At 47.4% G+C, this 16,378-nt stretch overlaps 1 protein-coding gene across 2 annotated transcripts in view; it reads left to right on the top strand.

The window, feature by feature from the left end:
* The first annotated feature begins 1,036 nt into the window (after window positions 1-1,036).
* The window catches only part of RPH3AL (rabphilin 3A like (without C2 domains)), a 117,029-nt gene continuing 101,687 nt past the window's right edge, over window positions 1,037-16,378 (top strand). The window contains exon 1 of one of the 2 annotated variants that reach the window (XM_024127609.3): window positions 1,037-1,145. The gene's annotated coding sequence lies outside the window, so the exon portion shown is untranslated. The remainder of the gene's footprint in view (window positions 1,146-16,378) is intronic. The other variant, XM_007123552.4, reaches the window with a different exon arrangement.

Below are 16,378 nucleotides of genomic sequence, written 5' to 3'. Positions count from 1 at the left end.
GACTCAGAGAGACTCACGTCACATTCTCCTACGTGATACAACCGGGATCACACATTAGCACTTCTCAACATTTGTAGCTACAGAATCTTTTCTTCCAAGGCTGTCTTCCCTGAAAATCCAGTAGAGGAAGCTGACAAGAGCAGCGCTGCCCTGGGCTAGTTTGGAATACACCCCCTTTATCCACCCCACCCTCATTCCACATCAGCGGCCCCAGTGAGGTACATGGCACCCCGCTAAGGCTCCTTGGAGCCCAGTTTGAGAACCTCTTCATGATTATGTCCATCCATCCCTCTTTGTAGCACCTGATTTTGTCCCCCCTGAGGGATACTTGCTAGATGTGGTGTTTTGCTTCTCACCACCACATTTTTTTCTGTCATTAGCTTGTTCACACTATGAAAAGGGCAAGAAGGGGATCCTTGTCACCTTCCTTCTCCCTGCAGGCAGGTGTCAGGCTGTCCCTTCATGACCCTTGTCCTCCTCGAGCTGCATGTGGGAGGCCACTCCATTTGCGGCATTGGTCACATTGTCTGGGCCTCAGTAAACCTTCTTCCTGGGGGGCTACACCCAGATGGATGCCTCTCCCCCAGCAGCTGAAGTTTCAGGAAGTCATGAGATGCTGACACCCCACGTATGACTACTGCCTGGAATGAATGGTTCTGATACCTTTCCATAACATGTGCCCTTTTTAGAAACAACAAAAAATAAAATAAAATAAAATGATAACCAAAAAATAAATAAATAAATAGATAGATAAAATAACAACAACAAAATCCTTGAAACTTGTAAAAGTGGCAAGACTTTAAAAAAAGAAAAAAAAAACCCAAAAAGAATGCAAACGTTCCCAAGGGAGGCCTCCCGCTAATAGAAAGTGTCCCTTATCTGTTCAGTTTTCGAAGATGTCATTAGGGGGACCTGGTCACCCACGATTGGCCGTGGGCGGGCTTCTGTCCACCGTCCACCGAGGAGAATCCAGGCCTTGGTTTGGCTCCAGCTGGGCCTTCCCGCAGCTGCCGCTTATTGACTTAAGTCCCAGTGATTCATCTTCATCAGGGCCGCCCCTGACCACACGTGGTGGGCGGGAGGAGGACCTCCTCTGCCTGGGGTGCCAGCAGGCCCAGGCCCAGGCCAGGCCCCCTCGGTTCCTGGTAGGTGTTTTGGGGTCTTTGGCAACGAGGTGACGGGAAGATTTTGTATTTTCTGGAGCCAGGAGTTTTCCCAGAACTTTGCTAACACCGGGGAAGGGTGTGTCTATGCCGGGAGAGTGTCGTTAATGGTTGACTTGCTTTTTCCTGGTTACCCCAGGGCCTGCTGCTTCCCAGGAAGAGGTGGCAGGGGTCGGAGAATGGGGGGAGCCCCCCAGCACCTCCCTGACAATCGCCACACTCGCCGTACCATCCTCTGAGAGACCCCAGTGGACAGGGATGGGTTTAGGGGTGGCTGGAGGAGGGGATGTGTATTTTGGAAAGTTGAGAGGCGGATCGGCCCAGGGCCGGGTGGAGAAAGGGGCCATGTTACTGTAACTGAGCAAATGGAACTTGCATTAAATATTTTTATTGTGCGTCACGCTGTGTGTAGGCACTGGAAGAGGGGCTGCGGCCCCCCAAGTGCTGTTGTTTGGGGTCAACTAGGATAAGACTGTGACAAGTCCTCAGATGTGGGACAGGAGCAGAAAAACCAAGGGCCAGAAGGAGACAAAAATAAAGAAATGCCAAGGCGGCGTTTCTTAGAGTGTGAGAGGATTTTTAAGTATATTATACAGTAATATTAAGTTTCTACAGATGAGCACTTAAAACATTTTAATGACTGTGTATTTTCATGTGCATTAGAACGTAACTTTTTGAAGTTCCCTTCTATTTATAGCAAATGATATGCTTTTCTATTTATGGTGGAGATATAAAGTTTCCTTTGAAAATAAATTTAAGTAAAAGAGTGTGTTGGGGGCTTCCCTGGTGGCGCAGTGGTTGCGCGTCCGCCTGCCGATGCAGGGGAACCGGGTTCGCAGCAAGGGGAGGCCCGCAAACCACAAAAAAAAAAAAAAAAAAAAAAAAAAAAAAAGAGTGTGTTGATTTAAAGGAAAATATTAAGTAAAGAGTAGTACGGATGGCAGGTGGCATGGGAACTGATGGAGAAATTCAGAGGCTTGGAAAGGAAAGGGCTCCTGGAAGAGTAAGCTGGGGTGGGGGAGGGGTAGGATCCAGCTAGGTGGAGGCGGGAGAGGGTGCATCTGAACTGGCAAGTGTGCAAATGCCTGTGTGCAAATCTTGGTATAATCCGTTTTAGTTGCGACGTATCAGTTGTGTCGGGACTGGAGGGTGGGTTTGGACTGTATCGTGGAGGGTCTCGAATCCCAGGATACAGACTCCAGACTTAATTCAGGGAGCAGTGGGAGCCATGGAAGGTGCTTGAGGCGGGGAGTGCTTCATGACCATCTGAAGAGACTCACTGATTTGTAGTGGGTACCAGGACTGGAGGCAGGAGGTCCAGGCAGGGGCCTAAGGAAAGAGAGCTTAAGCGGCCAAACTGGAGCCATGGCTGAGGACCAGCGGCTCAGCCCCCCGGCCTGTCTCCGGCTGGGTCTGGCTGCCTAGAGACGTTGGAGAGAGGCAGGTCTGGGGCAGAGGAGCCAGCTCTGGGTCTCTCTGTAGGGAAGCGGTGGGAGCCGGGCAGGGGTGCGGCTCAGAGGTTGTGCATAGCGACCTGGAAGGGAGGTGCCTGCCTCTCCTGGCTGGACCCAGTGGCCTGTTCCTGGGGTCTCCTGGCTGAGTGTGGAATGTTCTGGGGGAAGCGGGTGGGGTCGGCTGAAGGAAGCTCCTCTCTGGTCTGGGTCAGAGCGCTGATTCCTGCCCTACAGTTAGGCCCAGGCGGCCTGGCTGGCAGCCCTGGGTCAAGATTTCATTCATCAGCTGGACCCGTGGTCATCTGGGTTACAGATTGTTGTTGTTGTTTGTTTAATTCTCCCATTTTTTTCCCTTCTAGTGCAGAGAATTTCCCCAGGAGTTGAGAGACAGGCTTGGTTTAAAAAACAGGGTTTTGGTTTTTTTTCCCTTTGAAGGCCTACTGTGTGCCAGGCACTGTGTTTGGAACTTTTACCGTGTTCACCCTGGACAAAACCTGCATTGTACAGAGAACGAAGCAGGGTGTGGGGAAATAGGACTGGTCCCAAATTATACAGTCGGTTCACTGCAGCGCCTGATTCCAAACTCACACACTTGTGTCATTGTAGGAATGAGACCGTGGACCAGATATGCCACCTGGGAGAAAGAATTCACTGTGTATGCTCCCCTGTCTGGTGTGGGGCTGCTCCATGCAGTGTGCTGGGGTGTGTCTGTAAAATAGGGGTGCTGGCACCCACCAGTGTTGCTGCAGGGATTGCATGAGTTATGATATAGCTAAGGTGCTGTGTACGCGTTAGCTGCTCTTACTGCTGTGAGACAGAAAACTAGAGTTGCAATCCGGAACATCAGTTTTACTGGGGGACGTTTTTGGGAGGATATCACTTAGGGTTGGGGAGAAGCATTGTTTTGATTTTAAAATAATTAATACATATGGCTTAGCGTGGGAAAATTTGACCTTGGAGACATTGTGCCTTTGGCCTGCCTGTTTCTGGCCACACTCCCTGTCCCTGGATGTCGGGGGATGTGCGTGTAGAGAGAAGGGGAAACGTGTGTTCTCTTTCCTCTGTCATTAGCCTTACTTAGGTGAAAGCTTGAGAATAAAGGTGCACCTTGTTGTTTCCCCTGGCTCCAAGGAGGCCCCAGGGCTGTGATCTCACCTGCCCTAAATTAGTGCCCGAAATCTGTGTCCTAATTGCCTGTGACCTTAACTAGCCATTCTCTGTGTTAGTTTCCAGCTCTAACATTCAGACAGGCTTCTTCCTTTCCAGCAGTTCTACCAGGATGTCTCTCTTCCTGGAATGCCTGCCTAATGCCTTGCCAAGGCCTTACTTTTTCCTTTCAGCTCTCTGCCAGACTCTCCTCCACTTGGGAGCCCTCTGGGATTTCCACAGAAAGAAATCCTGAGACTGCTCTTTGTTCCCGCTGTTCTTTGTGCAGCCCCAGCATCTATTAGAGCCATTGTCTGATTCATTCAGAATTCATCTCGCTCATGTATAGTCCACACTGGGTATTCACAGCCAACAAAACAGAGGTGGCCCCTCTCCAGAGATTAACACGTAAACAAAGAAGTAAATGCACACATTCAAACTGTGATACATGCAATGAAGACCTATCCATCTTCAGCACTAGGCTGTGTCCCCCACCCATGAGGGCCACGTGGTGTGGACAGACAAGACGTTTGTGGACTAAAGGCCCGAACAGCATGCGCTTTCCTTGTTTGCAGATGGGATGAGATCAAACTGTTAATCAACACAAAAACAATTTGAAAGGTAATGACACGTTATACAAATCTAACTGTAATAATATTAATATCTCAAGATTCCCATTGATGAAGATTAGGGCAATATATTTTTTTCTCTGCAGAAGAAAATTTAAAAAAATTTTTTTCCATTGTATTGGTAACATTTGACTTTAAAAAAAGTTTTACGTTTACAGAAAAAAATTGAAATGTACAGAGTTCCCATGTACCCGCTACTTACCCCAATTTCTCATTATTAACATCTTGCATTGATGTGGTACATTTGTTACAGGTGATGAGCTGACAGTGATACATTATTACTAACTAAAGCCCATAGATTGCAGTAAGGGGTCACTGTTGGTGTTGTACATTCTATGGGTTTTGACAAATGTATATGACATGTATCCACCATGACAGCATCATACAGAATAATAGTTTCACTGCCCTAAAAATCCCCTGCGCCCCACCTATTCATCCTTCCCTCTCTCCCCCGAACCTCTGATCTTTTTACTGCCGCCATAATTTTGTCTTTTTTAGAATGTCATACAGTATGTAGCCTTTTGGATTGGCTTCTTTCATTTAGCAATATGCATTTAAGGGTCTTCCATGTCTTTTCATGGTTTGGTAGCTCATTTTCATTTTTTTATTTATTAATTTTTTTTCTTTTTGGTGGCTGATTTTTATTGCTGAATTTTATTCCATTGTCTGGATGTACCACAGTTTATTTATCCAATCACCTATTGAAGGACGTCTTGGTTGCTTCCAAGTTTTGTCAATAATGAATAAAACTGGTATAAATATTAGTGTGCCATTTTGTGTGTGTGTGTGTGTGTGTGTGTGTGTGTATGTAGGTTTTCAGTTCTCTGGGTAAACACCGAGGAATGTCATTGCTGGATCGTATGGTAAGAGTATGTTTTGTAAGATACTGCCTTCCAAAGTAGCCGGACCATTTTGCAGCGAATTAGAGTTCCTGTTGTTCTGCATCCTTGTCAGCATTTGGTGTTGTTAGTGTTCTGGATTTTGGCCATTTAATAGGTTTGTAGTGGTATTTCATTGCTATCTTAATTTGCAGTTCCTTAATGACATATGACATTGAGCACCTTTATGCTTATTTGCCATCTGTGTATCTTCTTTGGTGAGGTCTCTGTTCAGGTCTCTTGCCCATTTTTAACTGGGTTGTTTGTTTTCTTATTTTTTGAAAAATAGTGTTTTCCCTATTTAGAATCTTATTCACTGTCTCTGACTTAGCTGAAAGGATAAGGAAAGATTGTGCGGGTAAGTGGGGGTGATTGGCATGGGATAAGGCCCCAAAACACACATAGTTCTGTTTAGTGCCAAGAAGTTGGGATACCCTTGAAATTAAGAGCTTGAGCTTGGAGTTCACATCCTGGGCATTGTCACCTCCTAACTCAATTCCTGTGGCTTTGGGTACATCATTCACCTCTCTGAGCCTCAGTTTGCTCCCCTGTAAAATGGAGTTGTTAAAACCTACTGTGAAAAATAAAGGTGATTCTATAAAGCACTTGGCACCAAGCTTGACAAATAGTAAACGCTCAGTAAATGGTGGGTCTTCTCATAGGTAATTAGCAGACATACTTTTTGCTCCTCCTATGTGACATTTTGGGTTTCCCTTGTGTCCTAGTCTTTGAGACCCCAGAACCCTCTAGAATTCCATTTGTGCTTACAGTGAACAGTTGCGGGGTGTGTGCATGTGGGGAGCCTGCCACGTCCCAGCAGGTACCCACTTCTCAGCCTCAGCCCTTCCCCAGCCTCCTCTCATTTCCCTGTCGGGAGCCCCAGATGTGTTCCACTCATCTCTTCTTGGTCACTCCTTCTGTCCACCATGTCCCCTGGGCTCCTGTCTCTCCAAGGCTGGCTATAAGTGTAGGCACCCCAGCTACTACCCATTTTGACTTCTCTGAGGATGAACCCTAGGCCCAGTAGAGACCCTGCTGGTGGCAGTGAGGAAAAGGCAGAGAGGCAGGAAAATGACCAGGTTGGTGGGGTCCTCCCAGCAGTGGCTCTAGACTGGCCGGCTCCTGGCTCCTTTAGAGATGGGCCTTGGGGTTGAATTCTGAGGTGGCCTCACCAACATGTCCCCCACCCCTCTCCGGAAAGCCACATGGCCTTTCCCCTCATGCTGGCTTCTCTTCCCAGTCGACATGCATCCTGCTCACCAGGCATCTGCCCTGCCCAGAAATGACCTTGTCTGGGCATTTCCTACAGTACTGAATGAAAGGCCCGGAAACCATCCACATTCCCTGCAGGCTGCTGGGAGACAGGACTGTGCCTTCTAAGGTTCTTTGCAGAGCAGCAGCCATTGGCATGGCCGCCTAGGGTATGTGACCAGGTTGGGACCTGCTTGGTCAGCCCGGGCATCCATTGCCAAATTCATTTGGAGCTAACAAAACCTGTGGCTGCTATCCATTTTCTGACTTGGTTTGAACCCAAGGAGCTGAATGTCTTTATGTGGAGACTGTGTCAACAGGCCTCCAGCCTTGGCCATGACGGGGACGTCCCACTGTTTCTCCTTCCTTCAGACACAGCCCTGTCACCTGCAGACACCTGCGGGGAGAAGGAACAGGTGTGCACGTGTTTTTCTGCAAATGGAGCCTCCTAGGCTCATTCTCGCACTGAGGCTGTGAATCTGGGTTTACAGTTTGTACGCCCAAAATACTCATTTGTAATTTTACTTTTTTTTTTAACACTGGTTTATTATGAAAAATTTACAATATAAAACGAAGTTGAAAGAAGTTTGCCGTGTACACCTGTATGCCCACCACTTTGGATTCTACTATTAACATTTTATCACACTTCTGTTTCCCTTGTCTGCACCCCAGTTCAGTGTCGTCTCTGGCTGGTGGGTCAGTGAACACACTGTAAATTCTCCGCGAGGAGAACACATTCATAACGTAGACAGTGGTAATCAGACAACACGGTCTTCAATTAACCAGGTTAATGGGGGAGGTAAAGGGTCGTGGATGACCCTACTCACCGTTAAAGCAAAACTAGTGAAAACAAGTTACTAAGTAGATTGGAAAGTTATTTAGTTAAAAATGTCGTCTAGTATTTAATCCGGGCCATCTGAAAGTATCGAAATACTACAAGTGCAATAGTTTCAAACAATACAAGTCATACACATTGTCAGACACAAAGAAGACCACATGTGTGAAATTCTAGATGACGTCCTCTTTCCCTTCCGTGGAGTCATCCTTTGTCTCAGAAATAAGCAAAGACCTTGGCAGATACTCTCACCCCTTCCTCCACTAACTCCTGCTCCCTCCAGCCCAGACCCCATGCGGAGAAGTGGGGGCCCTCACAGTCACCCCTTCAGTCCCCTCTCACCTTCCCCAGGTGGGCCTCAGCTCCTGCTTTGGGCAGGGAGGGGATGTGACCCCAGCTGGCACTGTCCTACGAGGCCACAGCACATGATGTATTGCTTGGTATATGTGATTCCAAACAACAGACACCTTTCACCAAAACTGCTGCTTTTTAATTATGAAAACTTTTTATTTTGGAATTATTTTAGGCTTCCATGAATGTTGCAAGAATGGTTCAGAGAGTTCCTGCATACCCCTCACCCTGCTTGCCCTGTTAACATCTCATATAAGAATATAACCGTTCTCAATTTTTCCTTATCGTTCATGACCTTCATGTTTCTGTAGAGTCCTGGTCAGTTGTTTTCTAGTATGTCCCACTGTTTGGATTCGTCTGGTATTTTTCTCATGATTAGATTGCAGTTAGCATTTCTGGCAAGAATACCACCCAAACGATGTTATGTCTCTCTCAGTACATCGTTTCAGGAGGGATGCGATGTCCGTATGTCTTATCACTGGTGATATCAGTCTTGATCACTTGGTTAAGGTCGTGTCTGCCAGCTTTCTCCCCTGTAAATTACTGTTTTTTTATTTTGTAATTAATAAATATCCAGGGGAGATACCTTGAGACTATGTAAGTGTCCCGTTTCTCCCCAAACTTTTGTCTACTAATTTTAGTATCCATCCATGGATCTGGCCTGCAACAGTTATTACTGGGGTGTTTTAATGCTGATCCTTCTGTCCCTTCATTCCTTCTGTACAAGACAGACTGCAGCTATGTTGCAGGTTCAGTTCCAGACCGCTGGGATAAAGCAAATGTCAAAATAAAGTGAGTCACAAATTTTTTGGTTTCCCAGTACATATAAAAGTTATGTTTACATGATACTGTAGTCTATTAAGCGTGCGACAGCATTTTGTCTTTAAAAAAACCAATGTACATACCTCAATTAAAAAATACTTTATTGCTAAAAGATGCAAACTATCATCCTTCAAACTATCAAACCTTCAATTTGTTAAGAAACACGATATCTGCAAAGCGCAATAAAGTGAAGCGCAACGAAACGAGGTGTGCCTGTATTTATTAATTGGTGCCCTCTGTAAGAGTTGTCCCCTTTCCCTATTAATTTATATACTTATTCAATTATTTATATCATATAGACTCACAGATATTTATTTTATCTTATGGGTTATAATCCAATACTACTGTTACTTTTTTGTTGTGCAAAGTGTTCCAGCTTCAGCCTTTGAGAGCTCATTATGGAAGTTTTACTGGGAAAGTTTTCAACCCTTACAGAAAAGCTGGACAAACAGTACAAAGAAATCCCTCCACCTAGATTCAGTCATTCTTAGCATTTGACCATATTTGCTCTCTCTCTCTCTTTCTCTCCCCTGCCCCTCTCCCGCAGTGTTTTCACAAATGCACCATCTGTTGTTTTGTTTTATTGAGGTTAATTTGCAGTTAATCTGTCCCCAGGCCACCAGAGGGTGACAGTAAAATGTAAGTGGCCAGTTCCTTGTCCCCTGGAGACCGTGTAGCTGGTTGCCCTGTCCAGACCCCCGATTCATTCTTCACTGTGCCCCACGCTTTGTTTGTTAACAGCTTGATTGAGATATAATTCACATACCATAGAGGTCACCCATGTAAAGTATACAATTTGGTGGTTTTGGGTATATTCGCAGATGGGAGCAGCCATCACCACAGCCAGTTTTAGAACATTTTCATCTCCACAAAGAGAAACCCCGTATCCTTTAGCTATTACCTGTCCTCCTCCCCATTAAGCCCTAGGCAACTACTGATCTATTTTCTGTCTCTATAGATTTGCCTATTCTAGACATTTCATATAAATGGAGTCATATGCTATGTTGTCTTTTGCAGCCAGCTTCTTTTAGTGTAATGTTTTTGAGCTTCATAGATGTTGTAGCATGAATCAGCACTTCGGTTTTTTATGGCCAAATAATATTCCATTGTTGGTTACACCACGTTTTGTTTATCTGTTCACCAGTTGATGGACATTTGGGTTGTTTCTACCTTTTGGCTAGTGCGACTAGTGCTGCTATAAACATTTGTGTCCAGGTTTTTGTTTGAAAACCTGTTCTCAGTTCTTTTGGGTATATACCTATGATTAGAATTGCTGGGTCATGTTGTAATTCTGTATTTGACTTTCTGAGGAACTGTCAAACTGTTTTCCACAGTGGCGGCACCACTTTACGTTCACACCAGCAGTGAATGAGGGTTCCCATTTCTCTACATCCTTGCTGACACATGTTATTTTCCATTCGTAAAAGTATAGCCGTCCTAGTGGATGTGAAGTGGTATCTCACTGTGGTTTGGGTTTGCATTTCCCTGATGGCTAAGGATGTGGACCATCTTTTCCTGTGCTTTTAGGCATGTGTATATCTCCTTTGGAGAAATGTCTATTCAAGTCCTTTACCCATTTTTTAATTGAGTTGTCTTTTTATTGATGAGTTGTAGGAGTTCTTTATATTTTCTGGATACTAGCCCTGTATCAGATATGTGATTTGCAAATATTTTTTTTCCGTTCTGTGAGTTATCTTTTCACCGTCTTTTTTTTCCATTTTATGAATCATTTCTATTGCACTCTACATGGCCATTTGAAACTATTCCTGTTTGGGTGCATTAAAGACAATTTAACTACAAACATACTTATGCATATCTTTTGTTGCACAAGTGAACACATTTTGAGGGGTGAAAACATTTCCAAGACCAGAGTGGCAGCTTTTTTAGCATCCTTACCTTCCAGGGTTACGTAGTCACATACTCAACTTTAAAGATTCACACCCATGAGAAAAAGGTGGGCTGTGCTGGCTCTATGGGCCTGGGTAGCAAGGCACCGGCAACGAAGCCACCCGTTTGGTTCAAAATCTTGAAAGGCAACGTTTGTTTATAGACATTTGTATTTTTCTCTCAAATACCCGAGATAGACCTGAGCTATAAAAATCAGGACAGTAATGTGAATCAGGTTTACAGAAGTAGGGAAGTGATAGGAAGTAAGAGATGGAAAGCAATAATAATTCTGCTGTTTATGAAATTTAATAAAAGGTGTATATGGTGTGCCTTTGTTCTTTTAATATTTTTCTATAAATATATCATGAAAATATTGAAATAGACGTATGTTCAGGAAAACATTTAGGATTAGCATTGGTTCTTTGGTGCACAAAATTTTTGAATGTCGATGACATCCACCTTATTTTTTTTCTTTTGTCGCTTCTGCTTTTGGTGTGTGAAGGGGTATCTCATTGTGGTTTGGGTTTGCATTCTCATATCTAAGAACCCACTGCCAAATCTGAGGTCGTGAAGATCTGCCCCTCTATTAACTTCTAAGCACTTTATAGTTTTAGCTCTTACTTTATAGTTTTAGCTCTTACTTTACAGTTTTAGCTCTTACTAGCTCTTTGATCCATTTAGAGTCCATTTTTTAAATGGTGTGATGTAAGGGTCCAACTTCATTCTTTTGCATGTGGCTGCGCAGTTTTCATAGCACCATTTGTTGAAAAGACTCTTCTTTCTGCATTGAGTGGTCTTGAAGCTCTTGTTGAAAAATCAGTTGATCACAGATGTATGGGTTTATTTCTGGACTCTTAATTCTATTCTGGTACATGTGTGGTTTTTTTGTGGTTTTTTTGTGGTGGTTGTTTTTGCGGTACGCGGGCCTCTCACTGCCGTGGCCTCTCCCGTTGCGGAGCACAGGCTCCGGACGCGCAGGCTCAGCGGCCGTGGCTCACGGGCCCAACCGCCCCGCGGCATGTGGGATCCTCCCGGACCGGGGCACGAACCCGCGTCCCCTGCATCGGCAGGCGGACTCTCAACCACTGCGCCACCAGGGAAGCCCTGGTGCACGTGTTTTGAGTGTCATCTGGGCACGAGGTTTATCCTGCTCTCAGGGAGTGTTTGGTCCAGAAGGCGAGGTCAGACGCTTTCATAAACCACCCGAAACTGGGAAGTGTTGAGAAGAGGTCAAATGTGTTTGTGGAGATGCCGAGGCGGGAGTCATTGCTTCAGGCTGGGGCAGTGGGTGTGGACTGGGGAGCAGCAGGGGGGCTGTCTGCAGGAGGCCTGGGCTTAGTCACAGGATATGATGCCAAGTGTTTCTGTTTGTCTGGAGATAAATTTGGCAAAAGGTGGCACAGAGCCTGTGGATGGCCATGCACTCCCAAGTGAGGACACTGGGCTTGATTTGGAAGTGTCTGAGCAGAGCCGGGCCTTTGCAGGGCCCCTCTGGTGGTGGGGAAGGCTGGGTCGGGGGGGTAGCCAGGATGCAGGGGAACCACTTAGGATCATAGGGTGACTGAGCTCTGGGTGAGCTCCTGGGTCAGGCATTGGGAATGGTGGGGAGCAAGGGGCTGTCAGAGACCTGTGGCTTCAAGCCGCTCTGCCCTGTGGGCATAGGTGCGGCACGGCAGCGCTTGAGCACCTGCTGCCCATCTCCCGGGCCTCGCACCTCTAATCCCAGCCACTGGCTGCCTGCTCTGGCTACGCCAGCCTGCATCCCACGCCAGCCTGCATCCTCTGCGGTACCTCCAGCTCTGCTCCAGCCCAGGTAACTCTGAGCCTTCTCAGAACTCCTGTTGGTCCAGTTCCTGCAGGTCTCGGTTTCTGTGAATTCCTAGCACATTCCTGAGTGCTGGGAGCATGGGAGAGGCTTGGAGAATGCACCCTGACTTATTGCTTTCATTAGATGCAACACGCTGCAGCCAGGGCTTCTTGGGGCCAAAGAGGGTGACAGAAAGTGCCAGGAGCCAGCTGCGTGGCCTTGAGCGAGTGGCTGCACCTCTCAAGCATCAGGTCTCGAGCCTCTTCTCTGGGAGGGGATGACGGCATGCTATCCCCTTGGGATTGTGATGAGTTTCACTTGGTCAGCCTGTGGCTAGCGCCTGGCAGGTAGGCAGTGCCCTGTAAAGTCGGCTGCCTTCCCAGTTAGGCAGCTCAGGGCCAGGCTGCGCATGTGCAGCGAATTTTGATCTGCGGGCTCCTTCTAAAAGCCTCCAAAACTACCTGCAAAATGCCGGTGGTCCTGTTTGGCCTTTTCCCCACTCACCTTCTCTGTACCAAGCCACGTTCTGGGGGTGGTGCCCTCTCTCAATCTCAGATGGCCCTCTGCCTGGCTTGAGTCTTTGGCAGTCCTCACCGTGGTCGTTCGTGATGGGCACCCCCAGTTCTTTGGGGTCTTAGCCTCTGCCAGAGGAACAGGGCACGTGCAGAGAAGTTGACAGCTGGCACCTGGGCAGCACGTACTTAACCTTGGAGCTGGAACAGGGAACCGTCTGTTTGTGTTTCCATGAACGAGAGAGGACAGCTGGCCACAGATAGCAGCGAGGTCAGCAGGGGTTGCCTTGCCTCCTGGCTTTATGCAAACAGCCAGGGCCAGGGTCCCCGCCCCGGCTCTGGGGAAGTAGGCGGAAGAAGTGGGCTGAAGGGCTGGCAGAGCCTGAGAAAAGCCACCTAGAGCTGGTATCCTGGCGGGGCTGTCAGAGGCCGCTGCTCCCGCGGCCTGAGCACACGGAGGACTACCCTGTCGTCACACCTGAGGCTTGGGTGAGAAGGGGTGGGCCTCTTTTCCTTCCAGAGGCTTCCCTGCTTCATGGAGAGGTTTCTCTTGGGCTCCTCCAATAAGCAGCTCTCAGGTGTGAGCTGAAATCAGATTTCCTTTGTAAAAACTCTGTTTGCTTGGGACTTTCCACACAAATTGCTAAGATGGAAACAGGCTTATATTTCTGCGTGAAAAGACAAATAGCCTTCACACCCCTCAGTGTGCACCCCAAGCCAGGTGCCTGGCAGCCCCTGGGATGGACGACTTGGGCATTTTCTGAGCAGAGTCCCCCGAGCCACGGACCCCTGCTTACCCTGAAGGCTTGATTTTATTCTGGTAACCATTGAGCTGAGTTTCAACTCCATCTCCTGTTCTTTATTTTTTGTGCCATCGACTTCTTTTCTGTTTTGTTTAAATTTTTTTTTAAAAATATTTATTTATTTATCTTTGGCTGCATTGGGTCTTCGTTGCTGCGCGCGGGCTTTCTCTAGTTGCAGGGAGCGGGGGCTACTCTTCGTTGCGGCGCGCGGGTTTCTCATCGCGGTGGCTTCTCTTGTTGCGGAGCAGGGGCTCTAGGAGCGTGGGCTTCAGTAGTTGTGACACGTGGGCTCAGTAGTTGTGGCGCACGGGCTTTGTTGCTCCACGGCATGTGGGATCTTCCTGGACCAGGGCTCAAACCCGTGTTCCCTGAATTGGCAGGCAGATTCTTAACCATTGCGCCACCAGGGAAGCCCGCCATAGACTTCTTTTTTGACAGTCTGGTGAATCCTATGGAATGTTTCTCAAAATAATGGCTCTAAATGCACAAACAGGATTACAGAGGGTGCCAATTATATTGACTTATCATTATCAGAATATTTTTTTAAAAAAACAAGCTTTTGATACAGTAACCTATGTACTTTTTTTTTTTAATTTGTTTTATTTATTTATTTATTTTGGCTGCACCAGGTCTCAGTTGCGGCATGCGGGATCTTTTAGGGGCAACATGCAGGCTCATAGTTGCGGCATGCGGACTTCTGAGTTGTGGCACGCGGACTCTTAGTTGCAGCATGCATGTGGGATCTATTTCCCTGACCAGGGATTGACCCCAGGCCCCCTGATCGGGAGCGTGGAGTCTTACCCACTGGACCACCAGGGAAGTCCCTGTGCTTCTTTTTTTGAATCATTAAGTAAACAGCCTTGCAGTAGGTCTAATAACGATTGTAATTTTAGAGTAGGGGTGAGCACAAATAATATTTCGAGGTGTCTGCAGCTCAGTATTGTGGTATGAAAATATCTGTGATTCTACCAATGACTAAGACACAGGTACGTTTAGAATGACTGTGGTGTGTTGCCTATATTCATAATGAAAGGAAATGGGTAATTTCAGTTATAGGTTAATGAAAATGAAGATACAGTTTGTTCCCATCCAAGTTCATGGCTCCCTTGTTAAGAACTCCCAAGACAAGCAACGACCAAAGGACATTGTTTTCCTGAATCCACTTTTTGCATCAACCATGACGGCTCCCTGTTTTAGGCGTAAACCCCTCTCCTGGTCCTGAGGACCCCAGGGACTCCAGGGGGCATTTTAGACCAGCTTAAACATCTCTGCGTACATAAAGGGCCCACCATGTCTGCTGCCCCCACCCCCAAAGTAGGGCTCTGGGTTCTCTCTTCCCCATGTATTATGGGTTGAATCGTGTCCCCCAAGGGGACATGTTGAAGTCCTAACGCCCAGAACCTCAAAATGTGACCTTATTTGGAAATAGGGGCATTGCCGATGTAATTAGTTAAGATGAGGTCATATCGGAATCTCCTTTGGTCTTAATCCAACATGACAGAAACACAGGGAGACGGCCACGTGGAGACACAGAGGGAAGAATGCCATGTGAAGATGAAGACAGAGACTGGCTCAAAGCAGCCATGAGCCAAGGAACACCCAGCATTGCCAGCAAACAGCAGAAGCTAAGGGAGATGCTTCTCTAGACAGATTCTTCTCTGGATTCTGCAGAGAGAGCTTGGCCTTGCCCACATCTCGGTTTTGGACTTCCAGGCTCGAGGACTGTTGTAAGCCTCCCAGCTCGTGGTACCTGGTTACAGCGGCTGTCAGAGGCTAATACCACATGGTCCAACGGGGACTGGAACACTGCTTTGGGCCCAGCAGCCAGCCTGCGAGACTTCCCTCCCTCCCGCGTGTTCAAGGGTGAATCCTGCCTGAGGAGTCTGGTTGCCCTGGAGTTGGCCGCCATCAATTCTGTGATCGTCTTGATCTGGGACCTCCACCTGCTCTGTTTCAGGCCTTTTAGAAATGACAGAAGTGAGCTGTGCCTCTGGGGACACGTAGGCAGAGCCTGTGGCTGTTAAAATCGGAGGGCTGGCACCTGAAGTAAGAGGGGTAAGAAGTGGGATGCTTTGCATCTCATTTCGGTTGGAGGCTGCGAGTACTGTTTCAGCCTGGAAGTGAGAAAACAGTTTCAGCGAGACAAAGAGACGGGCAGGGATTCGGGTCCACTGGAGTGGGCGTTTGGGGTGAGGATTTACTTCCCCGGGGAGAAGACCCCTGCAGCGGTATGCGCGGCTCCTAGCTGTGCACCTTGTGAGGCCTTCTAGGGGGTACAGGGAGCTGCCCCGGCTCGCCCTGCAGTCGGCTGAGATGTGGCACGTGCCTGGTGCAGGGCCAACACTCAGAGCTTGTTTGTTGAATGAATGAACGGAGGCAACGAAGACAAAAGGAGTGCCACTTGTCTTTCTGAGGCCAGCAGCACACTCAGCCCTGTGCCTCCGTGCGGACGTGCCCTGGGGCGTCTAGGATGGACTGCTTTTTGCAGGGCACAGACAGGAAAGGCTGCGGGAATCTGAGCGAGGGCTGAGGGGTCTTAGAGAGCCCCACCCGAGAGGAGGAACCTGAGTGGGCCATGAGGACAGGTAGGGCACCCTCACTTGTCTGACTCTTCCTAAGTCATCCTTAGAAAAATGCTCCAGAAGTAAATTCACCTGTAATCCCAAACCCTACTCTCTGACACATGAACTCTGCATTTCCCTTGTGGGCCCATGACTGTTATATTGTGCTGTCAATGTGTCTATGATGTGGTCTACACGTGGTCTTGCACTTACTCTTGCTGTTAACCCTTTTCCAGGTCATTTGTCATTTTTAACATTGATTGTGACATTGTGCCGGCT

Source organism: Physeter macrocephalus, chromosome 14 (genome assembly GCF_002837175.3).
Source record: "Physeter macrocephalus isolate SW-GA chromosome 14, ASM283717v5, whole genome shotgun sequence".
Lineage (NCBI taxonomy): Eukaryota > Metazoa > Chordata > Mammalia > Artiodactyla > Physeteridae > Physeter > Physeter macrocephalus.
This window is presented reverse-complemented; position numbering and strand designations above follow the sequence as displayed.